Source organism: Phyllobates terribilis, unplaced genomic scaffold (genome assembly GCF_046119375.1).
Source record: "Phyllobates terribilis strain yellow unplaced genomic scaffold, ASM4611937v1 Scaffold_11__3_contigs__length_659146591, whole genome shotgun sequence".
Classification (NCBI taxonomy): domain Eukaryota; kingdom Metazoa; phylum Chordata; class Amphibia; order Anura; family Dendrobatidae; genus Phyllobates; species Phyllobates terribilis.
In genome coordinates this window covers 505,040,473-505,063,361 of record NW_027362771.1, presented here as the reverse complement: position 1 = coordinate 505,063,361, position 22,889 = coordinate 505,040,473, and positions in this window count along the sequence as shown.

Here is a 22,889-nt window from a genome sequence, read left to right as displayed (position 1 = left end):
GGTGTCACCACTGCTTCTTCTGCTGTTGTGCATGTAAGAGAAGACCCTGTTGTGCATGCAAGGCAATCCCCTGTCCATACTGCATGCAAAGATGCCCCCTCCTCTCAGTCTACACTTGTTATGGCAGCTTCTCAAGAAACAGCATCAACGTCCACGTCCACGTCCCACCGCAGCATTCAGTTGTCCATATCCCAGAGCTTTGAACGAAAGCGTAAATTCTCAGCCAACGCCCCATAGGCCACAGTACGAAATTCGCACATTTCACGACTGCTTGCGTTGGAAATGCTGCCTTTTAGGCTGGTGGAGACAGAATCCTTCTGCAACCTTATGGCGGTGGCCGCCCCTCGGTACTCGGTCCCCAGCCGACACTATTTTGCCCGGTGTGCCATCCCCGCACTACACAAGCACATGTCCCAAAAGATCTGCCGTGCCCTCAACAACGCAGTTACTGGGAGAGTCCACCTGACAACGGACACGTGGCAAGTGCTTGTGGCCAGGGTTGGTACATCTCCCTGACGGCACACTGGGTAAACATAGTGGAAGCCGGGACCCAGTCGGACCTTGGGACGGAACACATCCTCCCCACACCGAGGATTGCGGGCCCTATGTCAGTTAGAGTTGCCCCCACAGTGTACAGCTCCTGCGCGTCATCCTCCTCCTCCTCATGTTCAGCCTCCATCTCAGATATCACCACATCAGTTACAAGCTGGAAGCACTGCAGTACTGCCTGAGCCAAGCGGCAATAGGCTGTGCTGAAACTCATAAGCTTAGGTGATAAACCTCACACTGCTTGTGAGTTGTGGACAGCTGTGAAAGAGCAGGCAGATCTGTGGCTGAGACCGCTGACCCTACATCCAGGCATGGTCGTGTGTGACAATGGCCGTAACCTGGTGGCGGCTCTGAGGCGAAGCGAGATCACACACGTACCATGCCTGGCTCATGTGCTTAACCTTGTGGTTCAGCGGTTTCTTAAATCGTACCCCGAGTTGCCAGATCTGCTCATCAAAGTATGCCGCCTGTCAGCTCATTTTCGGAAGTCGGCTACAGCTTTCGCCGCCCTTGCTGTGTTGCAGCAGCGTTTGCAGCTTCCGTCACACCGACTGGTGTGTGATGTCCCCACACGTTGGAACTCTACCCTCCACATGTTGCAAAGGATTTGTGAGCAGAAGAGAGCAGTTGTGGAGTACCAGCTGCAACAAGGCCGTCGATATTCAGGTCAGACTCCACACATAAGACCTCAGGAGTGGACCTAGATGTCTGACATATGTACCATCCTGACAAACTTTGAGGAGTCCACCAAGATGGTGAGTGGCGATGACGCCATCATTAGCATCAGCATCCCACTTGTCTGTCTTTTGCAATGCTCTCTGCAGAGAATTAAAGAGGAGGTATTGCAGCCAGAGTATGATGAGATGGATCAAGAAGCCGTAGCGGGCGATTACACACAGCCCAGCCTCATCTCATCCCAACGTGCATTGGGGGACAATGAGGGAGAGGAGGAGGAAGAACAGGAGCTGGTATCATGCGTTGTAGACGGTAGTACCTGTACAACTGTCATACTGTCAGTTCAGCGTGGGTGGCCTGAGGACAGGGGGGAGGAGGAGGAGGAGGAGGAGGAGAGCATGGTCAGTCGTCATCTTTGTGAGGACACGGAAGTCTTACCCGTTACCAGTCTAGCACGCATGGCTGACTTTATGTTACGCTGCCTTAACCATGACCCTCGCGTTGTCAAAATGTTGGGTGACAGTCATTACTGATTGGTGACACTTTTAGACCCCTGCTACAAGAAGAACTTTCACTCTCTTATTCCTGAGGTGGAGAGGTCTACTAAAATGGGGCAGTACCAGAAGGCCCTTGCTGCAGAACTGTTAAAAAAATACCCATCTGAACACTCTAGCGGCAGAGGTCACAGTTCGTTGTCCAACCAAGGCGTACAGGCAAGAGAGATGCAACTCCAATCCAGCAGAGGCAGGGGAACACTGTCAACGTTCTGGGACAGTTTTCTGAGACCCGCCCAGCTTACAGGCCCTGAGGCGCTGGGTACTCTCACAAGGAGTGGAAAGTTTCAAAAGATGGTGAGGGAGTACCTTGCCGACCGTACCAGCATCCTCCGTGATTCCTCTGTGCCTTTTAATTATTGGGTATCCAAGCTGGACACTTGGAATGAACTCGCTCTGTACGCCTTGGAGTTCCTGGCCTGCCCTGCCGCTAGCATCTTATCGGAGCGTGTTTTAAGTGTAGCTGGGGGAATTATAACTGATAAGCACACTCGCCTGTCAACTGACAATGCTGACAAGCTGACCCTTATCAAAATGAACAAGGGCTGGATTGGGCCAGACTTTTCATCACCACCAAATGACAGCAGAGTATCATATAGTCAAATCCACTGTGTTATTTCGGGAGGTGTATTCCCATGCACCGCTTCACACCCACACATGGGTATACGCTTCCTCATTTCGGCTGTATTTTGCTCTTCTCCTTATCCTCAGCCTCCACCACCACTATACCACCAGGGTGACCGTGGTCCATGTTGCCAGCATTGCAAGTTCCCCTGTCCTAATTTTTGGCAGCTTTTGCTTGGAAGGCATAGGCAAAGACTATGGGAGACCCACTCCCCAATAATGGGAATAATGTTTTTAATATGCTGTACTGCATGGCTCTTGTAAAGGCCATTGCAAGTTCCTCTTTCCTAATTTTTGGCAGCTTTTGCTTGGAAGGCATAGGCAAAGACTATGGGAGACCCACTCCAAAATAATGGGAATAATGTTTTTAGTATGCTGTACTGCATGGCTCTTGTAAGGGGAATTGCAAGTTCCTCCATCCTAATTTTTGACAGCTTTTGCTTGGAAGGCATAGGCAAAAACTATGGGAGACCAACTTCCCAATAATGGTAACAATGTTTTTAATATGCTGTACTGCATGGCTCTTGTAAGGGGCATTGCAAGTTCCTCCGTCCTAATTTTTGGCAGCTTTTGCTTGGAAGGCATAGGCAAAGAATATGTGAGACCCACTCCCCAATAATGGGAATAATGTTTTTAATATGCTGTACTGCATCGCTCTTGTACGGGGCATTGCAAGTTCCTCCATCCTAATTTTTGGCAGCTTTTGCTTGGAAGGCATAGGCAAAGACTATGGGAGACCAACTCCTCAATAATGGGAATAATGTTTTTAATATGCTGTACTGCATGGCTCATGTAAGGGGCATTGCAAGTTCCTCCATCCTAATTTTTGGCAGCTTTTGCTTGGAAGGCATAGGCAAAGACTATGGGAGACCCACTCCCCAATAATGGGAATAATGTTTTTAATATGCTGTACTGCATGGCTCTTGTAAGGGGCATTTTAATCGTCTTGTTAAGCTACTGTGAATTCCACGCCTCTTCCAAAGGTCATTGATATTGTCTTTTTATTCCACTGTGACCTCCACGTCTCTTCCAAGGGGCATTGATATTGTCCTTTTATTCCACTGGGACCTCCACCACTCTTCCAAGGGGCATTGATATTGTCTTTTTATTCCACTGGGACCTCCACCACTCTTCCAAGGTGCATTAAAACCGTCTTGTTAAGCTACTGTGACCTCCACGTCTCTTCCAAGGGGCATTAAAACCGTCTTGTTAAGCTACTGTGACCTCCACGTGTCTTCCAAGCGGCATTGATATTGTCTTTTTATTCCACTGTGACCTCCACCACTCTTCCAAGGGGCATTAAACCGTCTTGTTAAGCTACTGTGAACTCCACCACTCTTCCAAGGGGCATTGATATTGTCTTTTTATTCCACTGCGACCTCCACCACTCTTCCAAGAGGCATTAAAACTGTCTTGTTAAACCACTCTGAACTCCACAGCTCTTCCAAGGGGCATTAAAACCGTCTTTTTAAGCTACTGTGACCTCCACGTCTCTTCCAAGGGGCATTAAAACCGCATTTTTAAGCTACTGTGACCTCCACGTCTCTTCCAAGGGGCATTAAAACCGTCTTGTTAAGCTACTGTGACCTCCATGTCTCTTCCAAGGGGCATTAAAACTGTCTTGTTAAACCACTCTGAACTCCACAGCTCTTCCAAGGGGCATTAAAACCGTCTTGTTAAGCTACTGTGAGCACCACGTCTCTTCCAAGGTGCATTAAATTTGTCTTGTTACGTTACTATGACCTCCATGTCTCTTCCAAGGGGCATTAAAACCATCTTGTTAAACCACTCTGAACTCCACAGCTCTTCCAAGGGGCATTAAAACCGTCTTGTTAAGCTACTGTGACCTCCACGTCTCTTCCAAGGGGCATTAAAACCATCTTGTTAAGCTACTATGACCTCCATGTCTCTTCTAAGGGGCATTAAAACCGTCTTTTTAAACCACTTTGAACTCCACAGCTCTTCCAAGTTGCATTAAAACCGTCTTGTTAAGCTACTGTGATCTCTACGTCTCTTCCAAGGGGCATTAATATTGTCTTTTTATTCCACTGCGACCTCCACCACTCTTCCAAGGGGCATAAAAAATGTCTTGTTAAGCTACTGTGACCTTCACGTCTCTTCCAAGGGGCATAGATATTGTCATTTTATTCCACTGCGACCTCCACCACTCTTCCGAGGGGCATTAGAACCGTCTTGTTAAGCTACTGTGACCTCAACGTCTCTTCCAAGGGGCATTGATATTGTCTTTTTATTCCATTGCAACCTCCACCACTCTTCCAAGGGGCATTAAAACCGTCTTGTTAAGCTACTGTGACCTCCACTTCTCTTCCAAGGGGCATTGATATTGTCTTTTTATTCCACTGCAACCTCCACCACTCTTCCAAGGGGCATTAAAACCATCTTGTTAAACCACTCTGAACTCCACATGTCTTCCAACGGGCATTAAAACCGTCTTGTTAAGCTACTGTGACCTCCACGTCTCTTCCAAGGGGCATTAAAACCGTCTTGTTAAGCTACTGTGACCTCCACGTCTCTTCCAAGGGGCATTAAAACCGTCTTGTTAAACCACTCTGAACTCCACAGCTCTTCCAAAGGGCATTGAAATGTTGTTTTTAATTACCTCTAACCTCCATGACTCTTCCAACGGGCATTGCATTTCCTCCTAATTTTAGTCAGCTTTTGCTGTTCAATGCATAGGCGAAAACTAAGGGAGACCCACTCCCCAATAATGGGTAGAAGGTTTTTAGTACGCTGTAACCCACATCTGTTTCAAGGGGCATTGCAGTTCCTCATAATTTTTGGAAAGCCTTCCATTCACTGCTTAGGCTAACAGTGTACAGGAGACCCAGTTGCTATAAATGAAAAAAACGGTTTAGTTAAGGCCCTCTGACCTACATGTCACTTCCAAGGGGCATTGGAGTGCCTCGAAATTTTTGGTAGGCATTGCACTCACTGTATGCCCTATAACTGTGTAGCCGAACTGCTCATTTTGGTACAGAAACATATCCTACAAGACATGTGTGGTTGACTGGCCTGATATTGATGTGAATGGTCCCTGTTCCTCCTGCTCGTTCTCCTTTGCCACCACTTCATCCATCATTCATCACCTGAAGCTTTGTTTTAACGGGAGTCATAGAACTGGGATAGTAGCAGGAAAACATCCAGCAATCCTAGGAGGAGGTAGGATATGCGCCAAAACACTGACCACCTCAGGCCTAGCCGCTACTACATAAATGCGCTTGCATTCCAAGGAACAGAAAGCTAAGGAAATGGATGGACTCATGATCATGAATAATTTACTCATTGTGTAGGAGGCCGACCACTGCTGCTGTCTACCTTCTGAACTTTGTGTTGAAGCCTGATTGACCCAGGACCCGCAATCCTCTATGTCTGGAGGACATGTTGCATCCCAGTGTCCAACTGTGTCCCAGCTTCCACAATATTAACCCAGTGAGAAGGCGTCAGTGAGATGGACCATCCCTGGCCACATTCACTTGTCCACGTGTTTGTGGTTAGGCTGTCCTTCAAATAGGGGTGGCTGGGGACTGTTTATGGACACCCGGCCGCCCCCTGGCGGCTGGGGACTAAGCGTGGACACCCGGCCGCCTGGCGGCTGGGGACTGAGTATGGATACCAGGCCACCGACGCAGCCATGACGTGGTGGCCAGATTCTGCCTCCACATGCCTTAAAAGCCCAATTTCAAGTGCAAGCAAGCAGTATGGTATTGCAGCCTGGGGGTGGGTGGGTGGCAGGCTGCATACTTGCGCTTGCATTGCAAGAAATGGGGGAGGTACAATTGAACACTGCCCTGGGACAAGGATTTGCACGGGGATAGTTGCATGTCTGCATCTTCTGATGCTGCAAGGATCACTTCTGATGGGCACACTTTTAGGCAGTGACCTGGGTGTCAGAGATGCTTCCAGGGGTCTTCCCTATGCTGTTCCCATGTCTTTTCAGCACTGTATGCATGTGTCACACAGCACATGGCCAGATAAGGTTGTAAAATGTTAAAATGACATTTCCCGGTGAATGCATTTGTCCCGGTTGAAAGCAATACAAAAGTGCAAAAACACATAAAAAATGCTACTTGTGAACATAGCCCAAGGTGTGGAGGAGTATTTTTGTTTGTGGTTGTTTATTTTACCTTATACACAAGTCTTTACCCTGCAAAGGAAGTTCCTTAACATCTTTCACAGGAAAACCGTTTCAGTTTCGTTTTTGAGCGTTTTATTGTGAGCCTGTAAAAGTGGCTTAATACCTCTGACCACGTTGTTGACAGCAGTGACCTGGTGGTCAGAAATGCTTCCTGGGGCGATCCCCATGCTGTCCCCATGTCATTTGAGCTCTGTCACTATCGTTTTGGGCACTTTTTAGGCTTTCTACAGACTGCCGGGGGTGCCGCCGCAAAAATGCTCGGGTCTCCCATAGACTAACATTGGGCTCGTTGCTCTGGTCGAGCACCCGAGTATCACGTGAGCTCGGCCCGAGCTTCGAGCACCCGAGCATTTTAGTGCTCGCTCAACACTAGTTATTATGTTTTATATTCATTACTGTTGTACTGACTCCTTTTTGGGTTATAACTCCCTGGTGTTTCATATTGTTGTTCATATCTAGTTTGGGAGGGCCCTTTTGATTGCTATGGTCTTTACTTATTTAAATAGATCCATTCTATTCTTTAATACTGTATATATTAGCATATATAGACCCTTGTAGCATCTGTGTACACACCCTCCATGCAGTTAATAGCCTTCTGTGTCTGTACTTATACACATACTGGCTGGTGACCGGTTCATGCAGTGTTATGTGCAGACCCTATTTAGTTTATAATGGTTGTGTCATACAATATAAGCACATTTTATCATTTACCTTTCGTGTCTCCCTATTTCCTCATAGATTGTAGCTTGCGAGCAGGGCCCTCACTCTTCTTGGCATCTGAGTTATGTTTATTCCGTAATGTCCTTATTGTCTGTACAAGTCCCTTTTGTAATGTAAAGTGCTGCAGAATATGCTGGTGCTATAGAAATAAAAATTATTATTATATACACAACTCTACATAATATACTATATAAACACAGCACCATACTATACACTTTATTATACACTTTATTATGCTGTATACATTACATAGGGAACGAGACTGTGGTCTATATGTCATTCAGGAGACAGAGAGAGCGAGCTTACAGTGGGTACGGAAAGTATTCAGACCCCTTTAAATGTTTCACTCTTTGTTACATTGCAGCCATTTGGTGAATTCTAAAAAGTTCATTTTTTTTCTCATTAATGTACACTCTGCACCCCATCTTGACTGAAAAAAACAGAAATGTAGAAATTTTTGCAAATTTATTAAAAGAGAAAAACTGAAATATCACATGGTCATAAGTATTCAGACCCTTTGCTCAGTATTGAGTAGAAGCCCCCTTTTGAGCTAGTACAGCCATGAGTCTTCTTGGGAACGATGCAACAAGATTTTCACACCTGTATTAGGGGATCCTCTGCCATTCTTCCTTGCAGATCCTCTCCAGTTCCGTCAGGTTGGATGATGAACGTTGGTGGACAGCCATTTTCAGGTCTCTCCAGAGATGCTCAATTGGGTTTAGGTCAGGGCTCTGGCTCGGCCAATCAAGAATGGTCACAGAGTTGTTCTGAAGCCACTCCTTTGTTATTTTAGGTGTGTGCTTAACGTCATTGTCTTGTTGGAAGGTGAACCTTCGGCCAAGTCTGAGGTCCAGAGTACTCTGGAAGAGGTTTTCATCCAGGATATCTCTGTACTTGGTGGCATTCATGTTTCGTTCAATTGCAACCAGTCGTCCTGTCCCTGCTGCTGAACAACACCTCCATAGCATGAGGCTGTCACCACCATGTTTCACTGTTGTATTGGGCAGGTAATGAGCAGTGCCTGGTTTTCTCCACACATACAGCTTATAATTATCACCAAAAAGTTCTATCTTTGTTTCATCAGAACAGAGAATCATATTTCTCATAGTCTGGGAGTCCATGAGTTTTTGAGCGAACTCTATGCGGGCTTTCATGTGTCTTGCACTGACGAGAGGCTTCCGTCGGGCCACTCTCCATAAAGGGCAGACTGGTGGAGGGCTGCAGTGATAGTTGACTTTGTGGAACTTTCTCCCTTTTCCCTACTTCATCTCTGGAGCTCAGCCACAGTGATCTTGGGGTTCCTCTTTACCTCTCTCAGCAAGGCTCTTCTCCCAGGATTGCTTAGTTTGGCTGGATGGCCAGGTCTAGGAAGACTTCTGGTGGTCCCAAACTTCTTCCATTTAAGGATTATGGAGGTCACTGTGCTCTTAGGAACCTTGAGTAATGCAGAAATTCTTTTGTAACCTTGGCCAGATCTGTGCCTTCCACAATTCTGTCTCTGAGCTCCTTGGGCAGTTCTTTTGAGCTCAAGATTCTCATTTGGTCTGACATGCACAGTGAGCTGTGAGGTCTTATATAGACAGGTGTGTGCCTTTCCAGATCAAGTCCTATCAGTTTAATTAAACACAGCTGGACTCCAATGAAGGAGTAGAACTATCTGAAGGAGGATCACAAGAAAATGGACAGCATGTGACTTAAATATGAGTGTCTGAACAAAGGGTCTGACTACTTATGACCATGTGATATTTCAGTTTTTCTTTTTTAATAAATTTTCAAAAATTTCTACATTTCTGTTTTTTTTCAGTCAAGATGGGGTGCCGAGTGTACTTTAATAAGAAAAATAATGAACTTTTTAGAATTTACCAAATGGCTGCAATGAAATATAGGAGGCCAAATGCATTGTATATGTCATATAGGAGGCAGAGAGTGCTGTCTGTTTGTCATATATGAAGTAGAAAGTGTGATCTATACATCGTATAGGAGGTATGAAAAAGACAGCACTCACCAATGGATGGCAAAAGAAAATCCTTTTATTTCAGATCCAGCATACAGACGTTGTGGCTGGTTCGGGGGTGCGGGGGTGAGCCATATTGGACCCTTGGTGGCGCTGTTTGTGCACGAAACAGCCGTCGTCCTTTTTTCACCCCCGCACCCCTGAACCAGCCGCAACGTCTGTATGCTGGATCTGAAATAAAAGGACCTTTTTTTGGCATCCATTTGTGAGTTCTGTCTTTTTCATACTTCCTTGGACATTTGATTAGCACTGCTTATTTAGACATTGCACCTCCTGATGGGGATAGCCGAGGGCTAAAAAACCCGTCAGAGTTTTTTTTGACTAAACAGGCAAGATTTAGGAACTGTTGCCAGCATACTTCACTTCTATCATCATATAGTCCCCACACATAACATATATCGCTCTCTCGGCCTCCTATATGACGTACAGACCGCACTTTCGGTCTCCTATAATATATACTTTAAATATGTGGCTGAGTGTGTTGTATACGTCATATAGACCCGCACGCTCAGCCTCCTATATGACATATATACTGTATATGTCATAAGAGGCCAAGAGTGTGATCTATATTTCATATAGGAGGTAGAGAGTGTGATCTATTATGTAATATAGGCCCCATATATAACGTATATCACACTCTTGGTCTCCTATGTGACATACAGACTCTCGGCCTCCTATACGGCATAGAGCTCTTTCACACATCCGGATATTTCCTGTACTGGAAAAACCAGTACCGGATATATCCGTGTCTGTGTGGCATACGTGTGCTGCATCAGGATCACACATACCATACCGGCGCCTGGGAATCAGCGGTACAGTTTGTGCTGTTCCCAGGCACTGGGTGCTGAAGGAATCGCTCATCATTGTCCCCTGCCAGCGCTGCAATCAGTGTTAGCAAGGGACAATGAAGAGACAATGTTGAGAGTAGTATTCACCTCCAAATGTCTCCAAAACCTGTAAAAATAATAATAAAATAAAAAAAAACATTATACTCACCTGGCTTGAAGTGACCACACACACTGAGGAGAGGAGGAGAATGACTTGCTGCAGCGAGCGGGCCCCCGACCTGTGCCGAGCTCAGTGAGCGATGTCCTGTCACTCAGTGAGCTCAGCGTAGGGGCCCGCTCGCTGCAGGGAGTCATTCTCCTCAGCGTGTGTGGTCGCCTCAAGCCAGGCGAATGTGCTTTTTTTTTATTTTCTTATATTTACAGGTTTTGGCGACATCGGGAGGTGAACCTACTACTCTCAACATTGTCCCTAGCTGATGCCAGCTCTGATGGCAGCGCCAGCAGGAGACAATGATGAGTGATTCCTTAAGCACCTGGGAACAGCATGAACTGTACCACTGATTCCCAGGCGCCGATGTGTGTCACACGGACGACACACGCATGTCATCTGGGTGTCATCAGTGTGCACGTGTGTGGGACGTTTTTTGGCCCGTGCAGTGTATAAAAAAACTGACATGTCAGCGTGTTTTGCCCACGGACACATGGTCCATGGAAACACTGACATGTGCACAGACCCATTCATTTGAATGTGTCTACGTGTGTATGTGTTTCCGGTGTGGAAACTGTCACCACATGAACTAGAAACACAGATGTGTTAAAGACCCTTTATAGACTATATATGTCTTATAAGAGGCCAAGAGTGTGATCTATATTTCATATAGGAGGTAGAGAGTGCGATATATAGATCATATAGGCGGTGGCCCCATAAATGACTTATACCGCACTCTCTGCCTCCTATAGTCTATACTTTACTTTATATAGGAGGCCGAGTGTGTTGTACATCATGTAGGCCCACACTTTAGGCCTGATATAAAATGTATACCGCACTCTTGGCCTCCTATATGACATATAGACTGTATATGTCATAAAGAGGCCAAGAGTATGATCTACATTTCCTATAGGAGGCCTAGAGTGCAATGCATAATGTATAAAATAAATTATATTATTGTTGGCCAATGTTGGGAACACTCACCCATAAAAACTTTATTGAATATTTGGCACAGTGCTCTTGACTTGAAATTGAAGCAGTGAGAGCTGTAGGCCTGCAGACTTGTTTCCAATTCCAGGCCAGGCCAGGCAAAGTTGAAGAGTTGAATTGTAGAGTGCTGCAGGTCACGGTCCACATATCCAGCCCCGGAGCAGGTATAAAAAAGCCCAGAGTCAGAGCAGGAGAGAAGAGGGCGGTGCGCCGGTGCCCGTGCCACCACCCGGTCCGGAGCCGGAATTACTACAAGGGAGCAGGCCAGGGCAGGTAAGGAGCCGGGATGGGACCGTATAAGTGTAACACAGGTACTTTAGATGCAGTGACACAGAAACACAGAGCAGCCAGTACAGGGTTAAATAACAAAGGGGATTTTCTGTAACAGGGTCAATCTCCACGCAGGGAGTAACAGGGAATATATGAGGACAACAAGGAAAGTAGCAGGTAATATGCTATAACTTACAATCCACAGTTGGGCTAGATGTAGCAGGGTCGACACGGTTGTAATCGGAAGTTTTTTCACTTAGCTGACTCTTGCTCCTCACAAGGCAGTTGCCGGCTGATGCCGGTGTTGCTTTCTTCTGGCTTCCCCGCCTAAACAATGCTCTGTCTTCTGGCGGTAGCGGACGGTCTGAGGCTGTAGTCCATAACAGTGCACCTCACTTACTCGGCTCCAGGGATCCTGCGTCTCTTCTCCCTCTAGTCGGGCTTGACTCCCACTGTCCACTGCCGCTTTTCCCGCACAAAAACTCCTTTTCCGCTCTTTTCCTAGACACGACCTCAGCTCCCCGGTCACCTGACTCCTCGGCTCTCTTCCTGGACACACCCCCAGCTTCCCGGTCACCTGACTCTAGTCTCGCAGTCTGTCTTCCCCATGCAACAAGAGGCACGGCCCCGGCAGTTCCGGATCCCTTGTTTTGAAAGTACTTACACCCCGGCCTTCCCCCTTACACTCCCGCTCTCCTTTAACTTGCCATTAGAGATGAGCGGTGTTCGCCAATTTCAAATTCGAGCTGTTTTGGGCGGTGTTCAAGCCGTTCGACGAACCCGAACGATTTGAAAAAAATCCTTCTGTTCGAGGTTATGTTCGATAACTGTTCGTGCACCAAAATCGTAACTGGATTTTTTCACAGTAATGCTGATAATCAATGTTAATACACAATTTGAGTGTACAGCGGGGCAGGGGGAGGGGCATGGGATGGATCTCTGCAGAAATAATGAAGATCTCCATGTTTTTTTCTCTTTCCCGCATTTACAGTGGGGAGGTGCAGTCTGTCAGCCTATCAGCAGCGCGGACAGGGAGCGAAGTGCTTTTTTTCACACAAGCAAGGGCATGTGTCATTGGCTGTGTATGTCACATGTTCTTGCCCTATAAGACCCAGCCATTTTCCCCGTCGACACCATTTTCTCACTGCTGCAGCTGAGTGTTAGGCGCCACTGCTGCTGCTGTTAGCGCTATATTGTGTAACTGAATTGCAAGCGAATTTTCTCTTAAATAGACAGAAAGGTTTAGGGAGTAGGGACTAGTTTGCAATTGCAGCCCTTTTGAGGGCTAGGTTACAGCAGTTCCTAGCACTTTTAGCAGGCAGGTCTGTGCTCTTAAATAGATAAGTTGGGAGTAGTGACTAGTTGTAATTCCAACCCTTTTGAGGGCTAGGTTACATCAGTTCCTATCACTTTTTTGCCAGGCAGGTCTGTTTTAGTGCTGTGCAAGTGTTTTTCACAGCATTTGGCTAAATCTAGCTAAGCAAATCCTTTTGGGCCTGTTGCAGAGTGTGTTAGTCAGTGGAGTAGCGTATCTGTGCTGCAAGCTACACCACCTGTGTATGTAATACAAATTTTTTACTGCAACTAGCCAAGTAAAACCTTTTGGGCATAGTAGCAGTGTGTGGTACTCATTGTATTAGGCCATCTATACCAAGCTCCACCAGCTTTGAAATTAATAATAATTTTTAGCTGCATCTAGCCCGGAAAATAATTTTGGGCATAGTAGCAGTGTGTGGTACTCATTGTATTAGGATATCTATACCTAGCTCCACCAGCTTTGAAATTAATAATATTTTTTAGCTGCATCTTGCCTGTAAAATAATTTTGGGCATATTAGCAGTGTGTGGTACTCATTCTATTAGGCCATCTATACTAAGCTCCACCAGCTTTCAAATTACTAAGAATTTTTAGCTGCATCTTGCCTGGAAAATAATTTTGGGCTTAGTAGCAGTGTGTGGTACTCATTGTATTAGGCCATCTATACCAAGCTCCACCAGCTTTGAAATTAATAATAATTTTTAGCTTCATCTAGCCCGGAAAATAATTTTGGGCATAGTAGTGTAGCACCCCGAGAGCTCGGCTGCTACAGGGGTATTGCACCTCAAACCAGAGGTGTGATATTCCACTCCCGGGTAAGGATGGGGTGTGGACCAGGACTCAGTAGCTGCATGCACCACACACACACCATTTCCGAGGGACAGTTCAACGGTGCTCCCACGAGACAGGCGTGCAGGCACGACAGCATCTGTCCCTGTCTGGACTGGGGAGGGGAAGGAAAACCCAGTGGTGTAGGAGCAGATAGGGGTGGGTCTCTGGGCATAGGTAGGAGCCCATTGGTTGCTAGTCACCTGGGCTCACACAGAGAGGGAGGTATATAAGGTGGGCACCATCTTAGAACAGTGTATAGTGAGAGAAGGAGTTCAGCCAGAGAGGGCTGACAGGGAGCTGTGGCTCAGTCTGGGCCCCGCTCCACGAGGCAGCCTAGGGTGAAGGCCAGAGCCAGAAGGAAGGAACAGAAACAGAAAGGAAAGTAAGAAAGGAACAGGAACACGGAGAAAGGCCCAGAGACACGAGGACAGAAGGAACCCCATAGGCCCAGGAGATTGCGGGTGACGGGTTGGCAGAACAGGGTACCGGAACCCAAATTGGTGGAGGCAATAAATTCCTCAGCCAAAGACCGGAGGTTGTGACCACAACTTGGTGCGACCCCTCACTACATCCACCAGGAAGGCATACCACATAGGGTCAGGGAAACCGGAGATAGGTTTCGCCAAGAGAAGGCCCGAGGAAGCTGGACAAAGGTGGGTCACTGGTGGGGACGGCCAGAGAAAGGAAGAGAAGGGAGCCCTGTGCCACGCTCTGGAATTGCCTGGGAGTTGGTCGAGCCCCTTGCCTGGTGGACGCAGCACGGCTTGGGCAGTCACCGCCGGTACCGAGGTGACTAGGACCAGTAAAGAACTGTGAGTAAAGCATTGGAAACTGCAACCACACGTCTCTGTGTTTCATCGCCGCACCAGCACCATCAGTACTGGGACGCTCACACCATCACTCTCATCATCCACACTAGCTGCCCTGAGGCAATACTTCTCCCGTGGAGAGTTATCCCATACTTGGCTGCGCATACAGCATCAGCCTCAGCGGTCTGCAGCGCAGAGGCGGTCCCAACTGACCGCAATCCACGGGTGGCGTAGTGGGACACTTGTTATTACACTAAGACTGCCACTGAATTGACCACCCTGGGCACGGACCGGGTCAGCGCCACGGAGACTACAACCCCCAGTGATCCAGCTCCGGGTATTCCCTGCACAACACAGGCCCAGGGGGCGCGTCAGTAGCAGTGTGTGGTACTCATTGTATTAGGCCATCTATACCAAGCTCCACCAGCTTTGAAATTAATAATAATTTTTAGCTGCATCTTGCCTGTAAAATAATTTTGGGCATGTTAGCAGTGTGTGGTACTCATTCTATTAGGCCATCTATACTAAGCTCCACCAGCTTTCAAATTCCTAATAATTTTTAGCTGCATCTTGCCTGGAAAATAATTTTGGGCCTGTAGCAGTGTGTGGTACTCATTCTATTAGGCCATCTATACCAAGCTCCACCAGCTTTGAAATTAATAATAATTTTTAGCTGCATCTTGCCTGTAAAATAATTTTGGGCATATTAGCAGTGTGTGGTACTCATTCTATTAGGCCATCTATTCTAAGCTCCACCAGCTTTCAAATTAGTAATAATTTTTAGCTGCATCTAGCCCGAAAAATAATTTTGGGCATAGTAGTAGTGTGTGGTACTCATTCTATTAGGCCATCTATATTAAGCTCTATCAGCTTTCAAATTCCTAATAATTTTTAGCTGCATCTTGCATGGAAAATAATTTTGGGCCTAGTAGTAGTGTGTGGTACACATTGTATTAGGCCACCTATATTAAGCTCCACCAGCTTTGAAATTAATAATATTTTTTAGCTGCATCTTGCCTGTAAAATAATTTTGGGCATATTAGCAGTGTGTGGTACTCATTCCATTAGGCCATCTATACTAAGCTCCACCAGCTTTCAAATTACTAACAATTTTTAGCTGCATCTAGCCTGTAAAATAATTTTGGGCATATTAGCAGTGTGTGGTACTCATTCTATTAGGCCATCTATATTAAGCTCCACCAGCTTTCAAATTCCTAATAATTTTTAGCTGCATCTTGCATGGAAAATAATTTTGGGCATAGTAGCAGTGTGTGGTACTCATTGTATTAGGCCATCTATTCCAAGCTCCACCAGCTTTGAAATTAATAATAATTTTTAGCTGCATCTTGCCTGTAAAATAATTTTGGGCATATTAGCAGTGTGTGGTACTCATTCTATTAGGCCATCTATACTAAGCTCCACCAGCTTTGAAATTAATAATAATTTTTGTTCTCTCTGAACGTGTGTTCAGCTCTGCTGGTGGTGTGCTGACAGATAAGCGCACACAGCTGTCCACTGACAATCTAGACAGACTCACGTTCATAAAGATGAACAAATCATGGATCCACAAGGACTTTTCTACCCCTGTGTCATCCTGGGGAGAGTAAAAGCTTGAAGATTTGTTAAAATCACCTCACCAACCGTTTTAAGCAACTCTGGGGCAATTGATGCCACTTAAGTGGTGTGTGTGCTCCAAATTTTTTGAAAAAATGGAGACTCTTTTTGGAGTCCCCTTGCTGTGTTTTACGTGACGTTGGCATCGTCAATTACAGGTGGGTTGGGTCTCCCCCCCCACCTTTTAACCGTAAGATACTACATACACTATGGCTTGGGGTAACATAGATGGTTGAGTCTGAAGAGCTGTTTACTCAGAGGTCTGCTCCAAAGCTTCAGCATCTGCTAGTCAGCGTAGTAACCCAGCAGCAAAGCAAGCTGCACCGCCTGTGTATCTAATAATGATTTTTAACTGCATCTAGCCTAGGCAGATTGTGGTGACCCCCAACCAAACCCAGACGCTCAGCCCCCTACCGCCCCCCTTTCATTGACAATACAATCATGTAACTCTTACAACTGGATGGGTGAGGATCGGTCACAGCTTTATTAACTGTTTATACTCATTACATTAGAAAGGCATTTTATTTCTAAAATAATTCAGCTTTTTGCAGCATGCCCTGTGTCTCCAGTCTCCACAACGGCAAGTTGGCCAACAAGTGTAACTCTCCAACATGTCCTTTCTATTTCCAAGCCACGGAGGATCCTGCGTACTCGTATGCAGGACTCTGACCCCCATCCATCACTCTTAACGCTTGTTCCACTCCGTCCTGGAGTCCTGACAGGAATATGTCCAGTCCAATATCCATTAAGTGAACACAGTCGGGCCGTATGAGGCCTGCTTTATCTCCTTCCAGTTGTCCGTCTCTGTCTCTTATAAATTTTGTCATCCAAATATTTATTAGCCGCCTTGTCCGTTCGATGGCCGTGATGTCTCAAATGACCAAGTTCTCCAAAAAATATGACGTAGTGGTCATGGGAGATTTCAACTATCCAGACATTTGTTGGGAATCTCTCTCAAGTAAAACTAACAGGTCAAGCAAATTCTTATCCTCTCTTGCTGACAACTTTATCTTCCAAAAGGTAGGGGAGAAAACAAGGGGATCTGCTACTTTGGATCTAATCCTTATAAACAGGGAGGAAATGGTTGAGGAGGTAAAGGTGGCTGGGACCCTAGGAGGCAGCGATCATGCTATTATAGAATTTTGGATAACTAGAGGAGGAAGACATGTGAAGACTCAAACTTCAAGGTTAGATTTTAGAAAGGCAGATTTTAAGAGACTCAGAAAGAGAATAGGAGGGATCCAATGGTTGGATGTCCTTAAGGACAAAAATGTCCGGGAAGGATGGGAAATTTTTAAAAATGAGATTCTCAAAGCACAATCGTTAACAATCCCGAAAAGTAGGAAGAATGGGAAGCATTTAAGGAAACCAGGATGGATGAACACAGAACTTAAACACATGCTAAAAAGAAAGAAAGAAATGTTTATTAAATGGAAAGAGGGAGGCATATCTAAAGAAGATTATAATGCAGTCTGCAGATCCTGCAGGGCACGTATCAGGTTAGCTAAAGCTGACAGTGAATTAAGGCTTGCAAGAGATGTCAAAAGCAATAAAAAAGGATTTTGGGGGTATGTCAAAATTAAAAGAAAAGTCAAAGATGCTATAGGATTTTTACAGGATGAAAATGGAGAAATGGTAAGAGAGGATGTTGAGAAGGCCGAACTTTTTAATTCCTATTTTGCATCTGCTTTCTCTCAGAAAGAAAATGTAACATCAACTGATCTTCACTGTCCTTTTAAAGGAATAGAGGAATTCAAGTTATCTGTAAACAGAAAGATTGTGAGGGAATATTTAGCTAACATAAATGAGTTCAAGTCTCCAGGTCCAGATGAATTACACCCCAGAGTACTGAAGGAGATCGTAGAAGAAATTTTAGAACCACTCTCCATAATCTTTGAAAATTCTTGGAGAACAGGAGAAGTCCCAGAAGACTGGAGAAGAGCAAATGTTGTTCCTATCTTCAAAAAGGGGAAGAAGGTGGACGCAGGGAACTATAGGCCGGTGAGTCTGACTTCTATACCAGGAAAGATCTTTGAACAAATTATTAAACAACATGTATGTAAGTACATGGATAAGAATGAAGTGATTAACCAGAGTCAGCATGGGTTTGTAACTAACAAGTCATGTCAGACTAACTTAATTTCCTTCTATGACAGAATCACTGACTGGGTGGATCAGGGAAATGCTGTAGATATAGTATATCTTGACTTCAGCAAAGCATTTGACAAAGTATCTCACACCATCCTTATTGAAAAAATGACCAAGTATGCAATGGACCAGGCAACTGTTAGGTGGATTCATAACTGGCTTAGTGATTGGACTCAAAGGGTGGTTGTAAATGGCTTCACATCCAGCTGGATGAATGTCTCAAGTGGAGTACCACAGGGCTCCGTCCTGGGACCTGTATTGTTCAACATCTTTATCAATGATTTAGATGAAGGAATTGAGGGTAAACTGATTAAATTTGCTGATGACACAAAGCTAGGAGGGATAGCTAATACTAGAGAAGAGAGAGAGAGGATTCAAAAAGACCTAAATAAACTGGAGCAGTGGGCAGCAACCAACAGAATGGTTTTTAACAGGGAAAATTGCAAAGTACTACATCTGGGCAATAAAAATGAAAAAAGCATATACAGAATGGGAGGAATAGAGCTAAGCAACAGTACATGTGAAAAAGACTTAGGTATACTAATAGATCATAGACTGAACATGAGTCAACAGTGTGATGCAGCAGCAAAAAAGGCAAATACAATTCTGGGATGTATTAACAGAAGCATACAGTCTAGATCACGTGAAGTCATTATCGGTCTTTACTCCTCTTTGGTCAGACCTCATCTGGAATACTGTGTACACTTTTGGGCACCACATTTTAAAAAAGACATAGACAAACTGGATCAAGTTCAGAGAAGAGCGACCAGAATGGTGACTGGTCTGCAAACCATGTCCTATGAGGAACGGTTGCAGGATTTGGGAATGTTTAGCTTGCAAAAAAGAAGACTGAGAGGAGACTTAATAGCTGTCTACAAATATGTCAAGGGCTGTCACATTGTAGAAGGATCATCTTTATTCTCATTTGCACAAGGAAAGACTAGAAGCAATGGGATGAAACTAAATGGGAGGAGACACAGATTAGATATTAGAAAAAACTTTTTGACAGTTAGGGTGATTAATGAGTGGAACAGGCTGCCACGAGAGGTGGTGAGTTCCCCTTCAATGGACGTCTTCAAACAGAGGCTGGACAGACATCTGTCTGAGATGATCTAGTGAATCCTGCTTTGAGCAGGGGGTTGGACCAGATGACCCAGGAGGTCCCTTCCAACTGTACCATTCTATGATTCTATGATACCACGCTCGGCACAATCTCTGACTATTTTTGTGAAAAATTCTCTGAAGCGCTCAGTGTCTAGTTTCATTATTGCCATTAGTTATGCGTTCTTGTGATAACCTAGGTCGTTTCCCCCGGCCTGTATAACTAAGATGACCGGACCTCTTGCCTCTCTCCCTACCTTGATTACCTCCATTAGTACCTGTGGCCATTGCAGGCCTCTAATACCTCTCCAGTTGAAATATGTGTTATGAAACTCTAATTTCCTCCCACCTGGGCGGACTTTTGCCCTTTTTTCTGCCCAATATATATACGAGTGACCTATCACCCACACTGTTGGCTTAGCGTCACCTGTAAAAGAAACAAACCACGTTAGGATAACAAGTCCGGTCTTATGTATCTCGCCAAACACGTGGATCGCCATCTCCCTATCCTCTGAACTTCCGTTTGTGACAGTCCTGCTCTTGCTGCTTCCGTGGCCGCGCCTATGCGGAATGAGTGTGTCCCATAATCTTTGGGGTGGTTCCCTGCCGATGTTATGCATTTATTAAATATAGCTTGGAACTGGTATCTTGATAATGGCGTTCCATCAATGTGTGATAGGAAGAAATTACTTTGTGATCTGATGGTTATATATGTTTATACTATTGTTACCCGACTCAGCGTACCATTTGTGGGTTGTAGAAGTACCCAAGTGCCCCTGCCCGCTGGAACCGTTTTCGATTTGCGTATGCATAGAGGTATTTCATTATTGGCTATGACTACGTCCTGGTGTAATAAGCCTCCACTGGTGGTAATTTTGGATTGAGGGACTAATTCGCTTATGCATAGCGCCCCGAAGAAGGCGATCGCAAGTACAGTAGACAATAGTGTTGCTTCGAATTGTGAGTATCATGTTAATGGTGTTAGAGATATGATGTGAGAAATCAGTTTTAGTGACACGGGACGGGACGTCTACACTCCTGACTTGGCTGACCCCTTTTCCACCCTTTTATGGATTGTCTGATGATGAATCTCTTTGTCACATGTCCCCAATTCAGTAGTTGGAAGTGAAATGCTACTTCGGTCAGTCACCGCTGCGCTGACGCCCCTGATATGCCCCTCATCATTAGCTGGTGGAGAAATTCTATGGTGACTTGTAATCTAGCTTGTTCACATTGGTCAACCCGTCTGCCTGCTACTAGTCATGTCCACTGTTCCCATGCCTTACCGTATGCTTGCCACATCGACGGGGCAACTGACGCTCTGATTAATGGCATCAACTATTCTCCACTAGATCCCATAGGGAGGCTGGGCAACTGTTGCCCGATGGGTGGGCGTTGGGGAAGAGCTCTGAGAAAATCTGCCAATTGAATTGTGATAAAGCGTTAGCAGCAGCGTTAGACCCCTCAGCATCGTGGCTAGCGCGGACCCATGCATTGTGTTTTAGGCACAGGAATGCTAGCCGGCGTAGTAGGCCTAGCACTGGGAGGGACGATGATGCCATATTATTAATGAAGTGCGCTAGGCTGGTGTTTTTTGTTCTGAAGAGTATATTTTTGTTAGCCAGGCGCGCGCCCTATATTTCTATTGCTACCACTATTGGAAACAGTTCCAGGACTGTCTGTTTTTTTGTCAGCACTTGTTCTGCCCAATACGGAGGCCATAAGCTTGTGCACCATTGGTTATTTAGTATCGCTGCATATCCGCCTGATTCTGCCGCCCCGGTGAATAATCTTAGTTGAATGTTGGACTGTTCTGCTGACATAAATAACGTGTGACCGTTGAATGATTATAAGAAGGTTTTCCACACCTCTAAGTCTGCCCGTAGCTGCCTGCTGATTCTGATTGTATTACTCGGTTTAGATGCCCCTTTTGTTGCGGGCGATAAATGAAGAGCAAAAACCCTTCCGACTGGCATCACCCGGCTCGCAAACACGAGGAGACCTAGTAATACTTGCATCTCCTGTAGTGTTACTTTCCATACTGCGCAAAAAACCTAGATCAGGTGTAATGTTTTGGTATTTTTTCCCATAGGAGGCGGAACAACCTTGCTGTGGTGTCGATTTCGATATCTAAGAATGATTTTTTTTAGTTGTGGGGCCTATGTTTTTGGTTGGGCATAATGGGACTCCAAACCGACGGGAGATGTTTGTGAATTCGTTGAGTAAGGGGCAGCGAAAGTGGATGACCAATCGCCACATGGCAGAAAAAGAAAGGAAAAAATCAGCTCACCCACCTAGAAGATCAACAGCACGGAGCCAGGAGTGCTACCAGACGAACATGAGGAACCAGGAAGATCCAGCTGAACAAATCTTCTAAAATCCACTTTTTATTGGGTCATACAAAAAATATTTTAAAAGTCCACCTTGGAGAAGAACAGCAAACGCGTTACGAACTAAAGGTTCTTAATCATTGCATAGCAAAAAAACAGCAAGGAAGTGGTATTTATATGTCATGTCCTGCTATGCACCTGTTCAAGGCTAAGTTAATCAGAAATTTAAACACACATACCATGTTAAAATCGTAAAGCATAGAAACAATGCATATAAATGTAAATAATCCAAAAGAAAAAGAAAAGAAGAAAAAAGGAACATATATATAATAATAATCTATAAATGATCATTCATAATGATACATCAAATCATGTCTGATGTTTAAACCCGCTGGTACATGTGTATTTAAAGTATAAATCCACCAACTTTCTCTATTAAGGAGCTTTCTCCTATAATCATCCACCAAATCTCCACCAATCGCCACGGCCCACGGAGGGGACACCACAGTGAGTGAATCCTTCCTTATTTAGTATAGAGTCTATACACCGCCTGTGTATCTTATAATAATTTTTAACTGCATCTAGCCTAGGCAGACTGTGGGGACCCCCAACCAAACCCAGACGCTCTGCATCTAACCCAGCCAAACATTTGATAGTATTGCTAGTAGCAGAGTCGCATGGGCTCTAAACCTTGCATAGCCTGTGCATTCAGATCGATAAGGATGACCCAACTCGTGTTATCTGTAACATTTGTCACCAAAAGCTAAGTAGAGGCCAAAAAATCCATAACTTGAGTATTTCATGCATGAACCGTCACACTGATATGAAGCATGAGTTGCAGTGCGAAGCTCACTGTGCTACAATGCGGCCTAGTGGGCCGGGACAACCACCATCTGCCCCACCTGTGTCATTTTGGGGAGACTTAAAGCTTGAGGATTTTTGAAAATCACCTCACCAACCATTTTAAGCAACTCTGGGACAATTGATGCCACTTAAGTGGTGTCTGTGCCACAATTTTGGGAAAAAATGGAGACTCTTTTTGGAGTCCCCTTGCTGTGCTTAACATGACGTTGCCATCGTCAATTCCAGGTGGGTCGGGTCCCCCCCCCTTTTAACCGTAAGAAACTACATACACTATGGCTTGGGGTAACACAGATGGTTGAGTCTGAAGAGCTGTTTACTCATACTATA